Consider the following 14,094-nt stretch of genomic DNA (forward strand, 5'->3'; position numbering starts at 1 on the left):
AGGGGGCCGGATCTGGGAGAGCCGGAAGGCAAGGGTGATAGGAAACAGTCCCTGTCCTTAAAGAGAGCATAACAACCCCTCAGAGATAGAGCATAGAAGCAGTGGTTTGAAAAGCACCTGGGGTACACGGGAAGATTTATTTACTAATCTCAAAACATGCACTGGAGGGGCAGAGATCTTCAGGAGACTTCTCCAAGAACAAAAGAGCTGGTGGGCACCACTTCTCTCCCCTCACCTCAGTCTAGATACAGATAGCTGTGGGAACCAACATAAACTCAGCCACCTAGCAGGTAACACCACAGCCTGCCCCTGAATTCTCCTGTGGACCGCCCCCTCCAACTGCCCCACCCAGCAGGAGTCCGTGCAAAGCGACACCACAAGCTTCTCCTGGTGCAAGCAGCTCCAACAGCCACTCCAAAGTGACTTTTGCCCTGGGGAGAGGGGAAGATAAGCACACACACCAGTCCCACTGCAGCCCCAGCAGCGGGTAGGGTGCAGAGAGCTGATCTGACTGTTGGCCCTGCCTACCAACAAAAACCTCACAGGGGGCAGCACAAACAAAGAGCCTGGTAGTTCAGGGTCACTGCAACCCCAAAAGACTGAGGACAGACATCTGGTCTGACTGCAGGCCCTGCCCACCAATGAAAGCCTCTCTGGGGACAACACGGGGAGAGCACCCTGCAGGTCAGTGCGACCAGTTCTGGCAAATGGGCAGAATGCAGGCATCCGGTCTGACCCAACTCAAGCCCAAGGCAGCCCCGGACTGGCCCCTTAACGGCACTGGGACCAAACTGCCCACAATAGGCAAAGAGGGCCACTGCAGACCAGTGGACCCAAGGCAGTCATGGCTCAACCACAACAGCAGGGCACACGTAACACAAGTCTCAATCCTCTGTCCCCATGTGTGGGCTTCTTTGTCACCTCGCCGGTCGAATTTGTCGCCCAGTTGGCTCCCATCCATTGTCTCTGTGAGACTGCCTAAATATAAGTGGGCTCCCAGGGAAGCTAAACTTTAACATTTACCAAGGACAAAATGACTCCACAAAACCTCAAAGCATGGGCCCTATTCTTGCCCTGAGCACACAGTCCACATCTGCTTGCTTGCTTGCTTGCAGATTTTATTTTTTGACAGAGAGAGAGGCCGCAAGAGAGGGAACACAGGCAGGGGGAGTGGGAGAGGGAGAAGCAGGCTTCCCGCAGAGCAGGGAGCCCGATGCGGGGCTCAATCCCAGGACCCCGAGATCATGACCCGAGCCGAAGGCAGACGCTTAATGACTGAGCCACCCAGGTGCCCCCACATCTGCTTTATTTAAAAAATCATGGGGGTGCCTGGGTGGCTTCGTGGGTTAATAAGCATCTGCCTTTGGCTTGGGTCATGATCCCGGGGTCCTGGGATGGAGCCCTACATCCGGCTCCCTGCTGAATAGAGAGCCTGCTTCTCCCTCTCCCTCTGCTGCTCCCCCTGCCTGTGTGCTCTCTCTCTCTCTCTCTCTCTCTCTCTCCCACACACTCAAATAAATAAATAAATAAAATCTTTGAAAAAAATCACCAATAAAGCATTCCAAACATAAAGATAAAAAACATTTCTGGTTCCCATAATATGAAAGTCATACAGCCTTGCACATACTAAAAACATAAGATAAAGTCCATTAACTTTCTAGAATGCCCTTTGTTAATAATCTGTAATTTTTATGTAAAAAAAAAAAACACAGAACCCTGCACCAAATGTTCCCTTCCCCCAAGCACTCTCTTCTTTGTGAAGATTGTGTATCCAGAGCGTCTGTCCTAACTTGGGCTCAACTAAAACTTTTTTCCTCTTAAAAACTTTTAACAGGGTTTGTTCATTTTGCATCAACACTTCTTGGCATAGTCTGCAGGACACCAGAGCAAATCACCTGAGATCACCTGGGGATCCTCTGGAGCTCAGTGCCAGCATGGGCCCTCTGTGCCCCTCCAACTTCTCAGCATCTCACAGGTGTATCAGGTGAGTTCAGATATCCGGACCTCCTCAATTTGAGTTGATGGTCCTGACTTCTATTCCAGCTGTTGAGAGTTACCGGTAACGTTCTCTAGGTGGGAATAACCTAGAGGGGTTGGTGTTGATGGGTGATTTGTTTTAATTTGGCATTATACAAATTAATGTTTTAATATAAGGCTTGAGTGAATTTTCTGACTAGAAATATGAGAGACTAAATCTCTGGTATCCTAAAACTAGCTAGGTTAAATGATAAAATGGTTCAAACTCATTGGATATCTAAGTCTTTTCCAAACAAAATAAAATAATAAAACACTAAATACTAAACACAGGTTTACCTACTTTTGTCTTATTAGAGGAAAACTAAAGATAAATTTGGGTTTATTAGTAAACATGTTTTGTGCTTTATTAAAAGACTATACTATGAAGAAACATTTTTAGAAATTATGAAATATATTCATAAACGTACCAATCTAAAGGATACAGGCATAACAGTTCACAATTGTTTACTACTTAGTTTCTACTACAAATCAAGGTTTCTAAGCATTAAAAATACTGATAAATGTAACTAAGATCACTGGAAATAAAAAGGAAAATATCTTGGTATGCAAGGAAATTAGAGATGTGTTTTTGGTAAGATAGAGTATGAGGAATAAAAATACATTTTTGTTGAGGGAAAAGAAGGTCATTTAGTCCTGAAATGAGACTGGTTATTTAGAGAGAAAAAAACTTAGGACAAAATCTGAATGGAAAAGAAAGTTGTAGGTTTGTGAAGGAGAATCTTTGGAAAAAAATTTTATGAGTGCTCAGGACTAAGACTGGGATAAATGAATCTTAAAGGTACACTAATATAAGATTGAAATTTGGTTTTTCCCTCTCTTAAAAAAGCAGTTTTCTTGGATTGCTGGTCTGCTCTTGATAAATTATAAACCAAGTTTTTTTCCTTTATCTGCCCAGAAAAAACAAGGTTTCTATATTTGTTTTTATCAGGTCCTTAATAAGAAAACTAAATCTTCTCAGCATTAAAGGAGTTAAGTTTTGCTAACAACTACATAACCCTGTGTTTTGCCTTCTGCATCTTTTGTTGCCACCTTGGTTGAATAAATAATTAAATATTAAGTTCTATAAAAATCTATGAGCCTATTTAGGCACCTTCTGAGGTTTTTAACAAACTTCCCCAAAACTCAAATTCTAAATAAAGTCTTTTTAACTAATTAGGCTTTTTTGTTAGGTTGTTACATGGGAAGTGTGGGCAAACAAACGATGATAAATCTGAGGCTATATTGTGTGAGTAAACGTTGTAACTATTCTAGAAAGTATATAAAATTCCTAAGATTTTAATATGTTCTGGTATAATGTCATCACTTAAAATTCTAGTTATTAAAATGTTCTGTACCACAAAAATAACCAAATTTTCTTGTCAACTGCATTCTAATGAACTCTCATCAGATTAGATCCCTATAATGTGAGTATTATTACACATTATGGTGTCACTGAGTTCCCTTAACCTAGTCTCATTTTTTATTATTTTTTTTTTTCTGTTCTGTTTGGTTGCTTTCCATTACTCTTTCTTCCAGCTCACTGATCTGTTCTTCTGTTTTCTCTAATCTTTTATTCCCTGGACTGTATTTTTAATTTCAGGTATTGAGTTCTTAATCTCTGATTTTTTTTAATATTTTTTTTAAAGATACTTATTTATATATTCATGAGAAACAGAGAGAGAGAGAGAGGCAGAGAGAGAAGCAGGCTCCCAAGGAGAAGGGAGCCTGACACGGGACTCGATCCCAGGACTCTGGGATCATGACCTGAGGTGAAGGCAGACGCCCAACCATCTGAGCCACCCAGACGCCCTTCATCTGATTTTTTAAGTAGGTTAAGGGAACTCAGTGACACCATCATGTGTAATAATATTCACTATTATAGGGATCCCAGATGGAGAAGAGAGATAAAAGGGGGCAGAAAATTTATTTGAAGAAATAATAGCTGAAAACTTCCCTAACGTGGGGAAGGAAACAAATCCCTATCCAGGAGGCACAGAGCCTACAATAAAACCAATCTGAGGAGAGTCACACCAAGGCACATAATAATTAAAATGGCAACACACAGTGATAAAAAGAGAGAATTTTTAAAAACAGCACGAGAAAAGAGTTACATACAAGTGAAACTCCATAAGGCTATCAGCTGATTTTTCAGCAGAAACTCTGCAGGCCAGAAAAGAGTGCTAATTTGTGCTAAAAGGAAAAAACCTGAAACCAAGAATACTCTATCCAGCAAGACTATCATTCAGAATAGAAGAAGGGATAAAGAGTTTCTCAAACAAAACTTAAAGGAATTAATCATCACTAAACAAGCCTTACAAGTAATGTTAGAGGACTGCCTGGGTGGCTTAGTCAGTTGGGCAGCCAACTCTTGATTTTGGCTTGGGTCATGATCTCAGGGTCATGGGGTCAAACCCTACATTGAGCTCCACCCTCAGTGTGGAGTTTGCTTGTCCCAGTTCCTCCCTCCCCCCACTAGCATGTACATGCTCTCTAAAATAAATAAATAAAATCTTAAAAAGAAAAATGTTAGAGGGAATTCTTTGAGTGGAAAGGAAAGGCCACAATCAGAAGTAAGAAAATTAGTAAAGGAAATAATTCACAGGTACATACAAACATAATAAAAGTAGATTAATCCCTAATAAAACCAGTAAAAGATTAAAGCACAAAAAGAGTAAAATCAATGATACCTATAAAAATTAGTCAAGAGATCCACAAAAGTATGGTGAAACCATATACATAAAATATGTGTTTGTGTGTGGGGGGAATAAAAATGTAGTGCTTTTATTTATTTTTTAAAGATGTTATTCATTCATTTGACAAAGAGAGACACAGCAAGAGAAGGAACACAAGCAGGGAGAGTAGGAAAGGAAGAAGCAGCCTTCCCGCTGAGCAGGGAGCCTGACGGGGGCTCGATCCCAGGACCCTAGGATCATGACCCGAGCCGAAGGCAGAAGCTTAATGAATGAGCCACCCAGGTGCCCCAATCTAGTGCTTTTAAAATGGACTCAAAATTAAGCGACCATCAACCTAATATAGACTGCTACATGCATAGTATATTACATATAAACCTAAATTTGAACAGATAAATTACTAGCAATAAAATTAAGTCAATAATCCAAAAACTCCCAATAAATAAAAGTTCAGGACCAGATGGCTTCACAGGTGAATTCTACCAAACACTTAAGAGTAGAGTTAACAACTATTCTTCTCAAACTATTCCAAAATACAGAAGAGGAAGGAAAGCTTTGAAATTCAATCTAAGAGGACAGCATTGCCCTGTTAACAAAAATCTGATAAAGACACTTAAAAAAAGGAGAACACATGCCAGGCTCTGACCAACATAGATGCAAAGTTCCACAATAAGATGTTAGCAAACTGATTCCAGCAATATATTAAAAAAATAAAATAAAAATAAAAACGCCATGATCAAGTGGGATTTATTCCTGGGATATGATGGTAGTTCAAATCAATCAATGTGATACATCGCATCAACAAGAGAAAGGATAAAACCCATATGATCATTTCAATAGATGCAGAAAAAGCATTTGACAAAGTACAACATCCATTCATGATAAAAACCCTCAACAAGGGCGCCTGGGTGGCTCAGTTGGTTAAGCGACTGCCTTCGGCTCAGGTCATGATCCTGGAGTCTCGGGATCGAGTCCCATATCAGGCTCCCTGCTCAGCGGGGAGTCTGCTTCTCCCTTTGACCCTCTTCCCTCTTGTGCTCTGTCTCTCATTCTCTCTCTCTCAAATAAATAAATAAAATCTTTAAAAAAAAAAACCCTCAACAAAGTAGGTTTATTTTTTTGTTGTTTTGTTGTTTTGTTGTTTTATTTATTGGAGAGAGTGAGAAAGAGATACCAACAGAGAGAACGAGAGCACGAGCTGGGGCAGGGGGCAGGGGGCGAGGCGCAGAGGGAGAAGCAGAATCCCCACTGAGCCGGGAGCTGGATGTGGGGCTCAATCCCAGGACCCTGGGATCATGATCTGAGCCCAAGGCAGACACTTAACCAACTGAGCTACCCAGAAGCCCCAACAAAGTAGGTTTAGAGGAAACATACCTCAACATAATAAAGGCCATATGTGAAAAATCCTCAGGTAACATTATGCTCAATGGTGAAAAACTTGAGAGCTCTTCCCCTAAGACCGGGAATAAGACAAGGATATCCACTCTCACCACTTTTATTCAACATAGTATTGGAAGTCCTAGTCACAGCAATCGGACTAGAAAAAGGAATATAAGGAATCCAAATTGGTAAGGAAGAAGTAAAACTTGCACTATTTTCAGATAACATGTTACTGTATATAGAGAGCTCTAAAGACTCCACCAAAAAACTACTTGAACTGATAAATAGTAAGGCTGCAAGATACAAAATTGATATACAGAAATTGTCATGAAACCTGGACTGGATCGCCCAATGGAAGAACCAAGCGGCACCCGGAGATCTTGGAGGATAGGTTTATTTAACCCGGCGGGCTCGGAGGAGAGTGGTCTCCAAAGGTCTGAGCCCCAAGCACAAACATAGGGGGCAATTTATACGTATCTACTTCCGCATACTTGGCACTTTTGGTGTGTGCATGAACCGGGCAGGGAGAAGAACCCGGACTGGTCCATGCGGGAAGCAGAGCAGGGAGAAGAACCTGGAAGAGCGCTGGGGCAAGGACTGGGACTCTCACGCTGGCTTGGTTGGCCATCTTAGGACACAGATTTTCCTTATCAAAATCAGTTCCATTTCTATACACTAATAATGAAGTAGCAGAAAGAGAAATTAAGAAAATAATCCCATTTATAACTGCATCAAAAGTAAAAAAACAAACAAAAAACAACCTAGGGATAAACTTAAGATGAAACACCTGTACACCAAAAATTGTAAAACAATGATGAAAGAAGTTGAAGATGACACAAACAAATGGAAAGACATTCCATGCTTAAGCATTGGAAGAACCAATATTGTTAACATGTCCATACTACCAAGGCACCCTACAGATTTAATGCAATCCCAATCAAACTACCAACATCATTTGCACAGAATTAGAACAAATAATCCTAAAATTTGTATGGAACTACAAAAGACTCCAAACAGCCAAAGCAATCTTGAAAAAGAAGTACAAAACTGATGGTATCACAATCTCAGATTTCAAGCATACTACAAAGCTGCAGTTATCAAAACAGTATGGTACTGGCACAAAAATAGGTTGATCCATGGAACAGAATAGAGAACCTAGAAATAAACCCATATTTATGTGGTCAATTAATCTACAACAAAGGAGGCAAGAATATACAATGGGAAAAAGACAGTCTCTTCAACAGTTGGTGATGGGAAAACTGGACAGCTACATGCAAAAGAATGAAACCGGAACACTTTCTTACGCCATACACAAAAACTCAAAATGGATTAAAGACCTAAATGTGAGATCTGAAACCATAAAATTCCTAGAAGGAAACATAGGAAATAAGCTCTTTGACGTCATTTTCTAGATACGTCACCTTTGGCAAGGGAAACAAAAGCAAAACAAACTGTTGGGACTACACCAAAATAAAATCTTGAAATTTACAACAGCATGAATGAGCCTTGAGGGCATTTGGTTAAGTAAAATAAATCAGAGAAAGACAAATATTATATGGTTTCACTTATATGTGGAGTCTAAAAGCAAACAAACAACAATAAAACGAAACAAAAAAAAACCCTGGACCTCATGGATACTGAGAATAGACTGGTGGTTGCCACAGAAGGGGGAGGTAGGGAGTGAAAAGGTAAATAAACTTCCACCTATAAAATAAGTCATGGGGATGTAATATACACAAAATGTACGTTTGTTCTACTTACTGTATTGTATATTTGAAAACTGCTAAGAATAAATCCTAAAAGTTCTTGTCATAAGAAAAAAATTTGTAAGTATGTAGTGATGGATGTTAACGAGACTTAGTGGTAATCATTTCACAATATACACAAATACCAAAATATTGTTATAAACCTGAAACTAATGTCTTATGCAATTATATCAATAAAAAATATTTTTTAAAAAGGAATGAAGTGCTGGGGCACCTGGGTGGCTCAGTCAGTTAGGCATCTGACTCTTTAGTTTCAGCTCAGGTCGTGATCTCAGGGTTGTGGGATTGAGCCCTGAGCACAGAGCCTGTTTAAGATAATAAACATAAATAAATAATATCTTAATATCATATTATTTATCATAATTTATGATAAATTTATCATAAATAAATCTTAAAAAAAAAAAGGAATGAAATGCTACTACATGTGGCATGGTGGGAGAACCTCTAACACATTATGCTAAATAAAAGATGCCAGATTCAAGTTTACATATTTATGATTCCACTTCTATGAAATACCCAGAATAGTTAAATGTATAGAGACAGCTGATATGTGGTTTTCTGGGGCTAAGGGTAAAAGGGAATTGTAATACAATCCCTGACAGTTTTTTGCTGTTGTTTTTTACGATGCAAGTGCACAACTTGAGCTTTGATTGCCTCAGGCATCTACTTCAAGAGGGGATCTCTAATGAACACATGGCCAGCCGCAACTAGGAAAAAAGCTAGGCTGCCTAACTCGATTTAGGCTCCTTTGTTTTAGAGATCTTGGTTGATTTTGATAAATGACCATCTGGGCCACTTGCCTTTTCTCTCTCCACACTTTAAATTCACACTCTTCTGGAAAGCTTGATTTTCTCTTTATACAAAACAGTAACAGGGCGCCTGGGTGGCTCAGTTGGTTAAGCGACTGCCTTCAGCTCAGGTCATGATCCTGGAGTCCCAGGATCGAGTCCCGCATCGGGCTCCCTGCTCGGCAGGGAGTCTGCTTCTCCCTCTGACCCTATCCCCTCTGATGTGCTCTCTCTCATTCTCTCTCAAATAAATAAATAAAATCTTTAAAAAAAAAAAAACAGTAACAATGCAAAAACCACCTTAGCCTTCAAGATTATAGTGATTCTTTAAGATCAGTTCAAAGATCTTCCTTTACTCCTGCATATAAATATGAAGAATTAGTGATGCCTCCAAAAGACATGGGTGGATAACTCACCACCTATTCCCAACCCCCTTCTTCCTTGCCTACCTCCACTACAGACTGGAAATGTAAATACCTACTTTCCCAAACTCCCTTGTAGCTAGGGATGGTGACGTGACCTACTTCTAGTCAATGAGACAAAAGGAGAAGCATGATGGGAAGACTTATTACTTTACTGCCTTTCACCTCATCTTACCTCATCTCACTTCTTCCTTTGAATATGAATGTGATGCCCAGAGCTCTGGCAGCCATATCGTGATCATGAGGCAACATGCCAACATGTTAAGACAGCAGAGAAAAAAATTAGGTTACTGACATAGCCGAACTTCTGAATTCCTAACTCCAGACTACTTCCATGTAAGAAAAATAAAGCTTTATTTGTTTAAACTATGTTAGGTTTTCTGGTATTTGTGGTTGAAAGCAATTCTAAATGATACAATGCATGAAAATGCAGCAAACCCAAGGAAAAGAAGAGGATTAAAGAGGAAAAATAATTTGAAAACAATTAGACAAAACAAATACACAAAAATCCTCAAATAAATTAGAGACAAAAAATTGCAAGGAAGGAAACAAATCTATCATTTTTGAAGGGGATATGGTGGTATTCTTGGAAAATCTAAGAGATTCAACTAAAAATACTATGGTAATAATTCAACAAGATAGTGGAAGCAAAATAAATATAAAGATAACTTGCAGTTTTACAAACAACAAACAGAAGACATGATGGGGAAAAGATCATAATTGCAATTAAAAAGACAAAACACTTAGGAATAAACTTTACAAGACCTATATGAACAATGTTAAAACACTAGCATATTTGGAAGAAGAGCTGAGCAAATGAAAGGTATGTCATGTTCTTGGCTAAGACCTAACATCACAGAAAGTCAATTCTCCTTAATTTATAAATGACATATCATCCCACAAAAATGACAACAGTTTTCATTAATAGGCTGATTGTAAAGTTCATATGGAGACATTACTAAGAGACAGAAAACTGAAAAAGACAACAATGAGGGAGACTACCTCTACCAGATAATAAATCATAATTTAAAAACTAATTTAAACAGTGTGATTCTAATGCATGATTATACCATCCATGGAACAGAACAGAAAACCCAGAAATAGACCCAAACACATGGAAACTCACTACACATAAAGGTGGTACCAAAGATCAGTGGGGCTAAAGACAGACTCTTTAATAAAGGATGTTGGAACAATAAGAAAACAAAATGGATACCATACAATGTAGTAGAATGAACTCCAAATAAAAGATTTAAATGTAAAACAGAAACAAAAACAAGAAAAACAATAACTCATAAAAGTTGGAAGAAAAACATGAGAAAATTCAAATAAAGACTAAGAGTAGAGAAAGCCTTTAAAATTAAGATTAAAACTCCTAGGGTGCCTAGGTGGCTCAGATGGTTAAGTGTCTGTCTTCGGCTCATGTTGTGATCCTGGGGTCCTGGGATCAAGTTCCACATTGGGCTCCCCCTGCTCTGCGGGGAGCCTGTTTCTCCCTCTCCCTCTGCCTGCCATTCCCCATGCTTGTGCTCTCTCTCTCTGCCAAACAAATAGATAAAAAAAGATTAAAAATCCAAAGCCTCGGGGCACCTGGTTAGAGTCAGTTAAGCATCTGCCTTCGGCTCAGGTCATGATCTCAGGGTCCTGGGATCAAGCCCTGCATTAGGCTCCCTGCTCAGCAGGGAGGAGTTTGCTTCTCCCTTTCCCTCTCTCTCTGCCCCTCCACCCCACTCATGCTCTCTTTCTCTTTCTCTCAAAATCCTAAAAAAAAAAATCCAAAGCCTCTAAGGAAAAAGGGTAATGACTTCAAATGCATAAGGATGAAAGCGTTCCTTATAGAAGAAAAAAAATGCTATAAGCAAAGTCAAATGGCAAAATGGGAAAAAATATTTGCAACTCATATCACACAAAGGGCTAATCTCCCTAATACATAAAGACTTCCTTGGAACTGAAAGATTCTGACAATTCAACACAAAACAAAAGGGTCAAAGTACATGAACAAAAAGAAAATCACAGAAAAAAGAAATACAAATGGTTCCTAAACACATGAAAAGATGTTTAAACTTACCTGTACTAGGGGTGCCTGGCTGGCTCAGTCAGTAGAGCATGTGATTCTTGATCTCAGGGTTGTAAGTTCAAGCCTCATATTGGGTATAGAACTTACTTTAAAATAAATAAAAAGTAAAAAAATAAACTTACTTGTATTAAAGAAATGCAAATCAAAATGATTTTGATAGACCATCCACAACCTATCAACTTGACAAACAAGGAAAGGTCTGGTAATGCACTGTTGAGACTATGGCAAAATAGGCTTTCTATTTTATTATTGGCAGGACTATAATTGATAAAACTCTAGGGAGGGCAATTTATCCATTAAAATTTCAAGGGCAGGGGTGCCTGGGTGGCTCAGTCAGTTAAGGGTCTGTTTTCGGCTCAGGTCATGATCCCGGTGTCCTAGGATGGAGCCCCATGTCAGGCTCCCTGCTCAGCAGGGAGTCTGCTTCTCCCTCTCCCTCTGCCTCTCTCTCAAATAAAGAAAATCTTTTTTAAAAAATTTCAAAAGCATGTACATTTCGACTTAGCAATCACATTTTTCAAATCTATCCTGCAGTTCTATTTGCCCACAGAGGAAAAAACATTTATTACAATTATTGTACTGCAGCACTATTTGTAATGACAAAACATTGGAAATGAGCAAGAAATCCATCATAAGGGACTAAAAGAATTTAATAAAGTATATCCTGATGACAGAACACAACAAAACTAAAATGGAAACTAAGGGAGAATAAGAAAAATCTCCATGATTCACTATGAAGCGAGAAGAGCCAAATGTAGAACTGCGTGGATAGCAGCTACCTTTTATGTAAAAAAACAGGAGAATGAATTGACCTATAAATTTAATGAAATTCCAATCAAAATCCTACAAGATTTTTTGATAAAAATTGACAAGCTGATTCAATTTCAATTCAACTGGCAAGCTAAAATTCAAATGGAAATGCAAAGGACCTAAAATAACCAAAATGAGAAAGAATAAAGTTGGAGGGGCTAATGCTACTTGATCTCAGGAATTATTATAAAGCTATTGTTATCAAAACAGCAGGGTTTTAGTCTTAAAGATAGCAAACAGATCAACGGGACAAGAATAGTCCAGAAATAAACCCACACATATATGGACAATCAATTTTTGACAAAGGTACAAAGGCAATGAAGTGGAAAAAGGACAGACCTGTCAACAAATGGTGCTGGAACATTTGGATATTCATATGCAAAAAAACCCTAAACAAAACCTCCCACAAAACTTAGATCCATACCTCGTATAGGCAAAAGATGTGAACAGACACTTCAACAAAGATATACAGGAGTGATGTCATCAAGATGGCAACACTGTCTGTTCATGACTCTATTCCCTCTTACAAGGAGATCAACTAACTATTCATAAACAAGATACTACAGAGAGAATCCTAGAAGCCGAAGCACCCCCTGCAACATAGAGACCAAAGACCTGATTAGAAGGGTAAAAGGAGAGTTACACTCTGACCTCACAGCCTCTCCCCAAGGCTGGCACAGCATCACGCTGAGAGGTCTCCCCTGAGCCTATAGTTCCTCCGATGGGAAGAGAGAGCCCAGTGTAGACATCCAGCTGCCCCAGCATTGTGGGTTGCCTCCTGGGAGCCTCCACTTGGACTAATCCGACAGGGATCACGGAGGAATCTAGAGGGCTCAACTACTGGAGATCTGATTGCAACAGAGAATGGGGAATGGCACACACAACCAGCACTCAGATCTTGTTAGACCAGATTCCTACCTGCAGCACCCAAGGAGCAATCCCAACCAGGAGTTTTGCTTGTGCAGAGCCAAGCCCATAGCATAGTCTGACCAGAGAACTCAGCAGGGTACAGGTTTGCCTGATGGTAGGGTCCTCGAACAAAGAGCTTTGGAAGCCCTGTGAACTGGCTTGCTGTGCACAGGTAGACAAGTGAGTGATAGCCTGGCACATGGCTGGCTGTCACTTCCAGTTCTTCCAGATCAGAAAGCCTGATCTGGTTCACCTAGGAAGCTGCTTGGAACTAGCCTAGACAGAAGTCATAGCCCTGCCCACTGCTGAATAGAGCTTTCAGCCTGCCCAACCAGAAAACCTAACCACTGCACATGAGAACCCACATAGCCCATCCAACAGCCCTGTTTACAGCAGCTCTTGAACAGAGAGCACAGCCTATGCCTTTGCCCATCTGCAGAGCAAAAGCAGTGGCCCCATCTGGCCAGGGAATTCAGTGCACAGTCTTGCCTGATTCAGGTTCATAAACCTGTGGCCCATCCTGCTGCTCCACCAGGGCAGGGAAGCTAATTCACAGTGCCATATACTGCTGAGTATAGTACCCCATCCTGACTGTCTAGTAAGCCTGACCAGAAAACCCAGGCAAAGGCAGAGCCCATCCTACAGCCTCACTTGGGCAGGGAACAGCTGTCCTAACTGTTCTCAGCCAGCAGTATCCCCTTCACCCCATCCTCAAAGCTTGGGCAGTGGCCTTGAACAAAGACAGATCCTGATAGCAGGTCCCATCTGCCCGAAGATGTTACCAGCAGACATGTCCAGTAACCTATACTGAACTGACTGGTAAAAAACTGTCCCTATTAAAGTTAACCTATAAAGTATAGAAGAGAAAACTGCTCACTCAAATGCGCACATAACAACATAAGGAATCAAAGACAATGAAAAATCAGGTAAACATGATACCACCAAAGGAAACTAATAAAGCTCTGATAACTAATCCTAAAGAAATGGGAGATCTATGAGCTGTCAATTCAGAACAGTCCTCTTAAAGTTCAGCAAACCACAAGAACACACAGAAAGAACACAATTAAACAATATTAGGAAAACAATGCATGAAGTACTCTAAACAGAAAGCCTCAAAAAAACCCACAACATAAATCCCTCCTAGAGCTGAAAAATGCAATGACAGAAGAATTCAATAGAGAGCTTCAAAAGTAGACTCAACCTAAAAGAAATGCAAAGGAAAGAACCACTGATTTA

General features: G+C 40.1%; 1 long non-coding RNA gene across 4 annotated transcripts in view; it reads right to left on the reverse strand.

Annotated features, from left to right (window-relative positions):
* The window catches only part of LOC141373722 (uncharacterized), a 45,806-nt gene that overhangs the window by 18,101 nt on the left and 13,611 nt on the right, over positions 1–14,094 (reverse strand). The window contains exons 3-4 of one of the 4 annotated variants that reach the window (XR_012380003.1): positions 11,131–11,225; positions 1,896–2,084 (exon numbers count right to left, since the gene is read on the reverse strand). The exons of 1 other annotated variant lie outside the window; for it this stretch is intronic. This is a non-coding gene — a long non-coding RNA (uncharacterized lncRNA). Of the gene's footprint in view, positions 1–1,895; positions 2,085–9,237; positions 11,109–11,130; positions 11,226–14,094 lie in introns of those variants that run through there. 2 more of the 4 variants (XR_012380004.1, XR_012380005.1) reach the window with 2 other exon arrangements.

Source organism: Callorhinus ursinus, unplaced genomic scaffold, assembly GCF_003265705.2.
Source record: "Callorhinus ursinus isolate GAN/ISIS: 27379988/994484 unplaced genomic scaffold, GSC_fseal_2.0 scaffold11, whole genome shotgun sequence".
Lineage (NCBI taxonomy): Eukaryota > Metazoa > Chordata > Mammalia > Carnivora > Otariidae > Callorhinus > Callorhinus ursinus.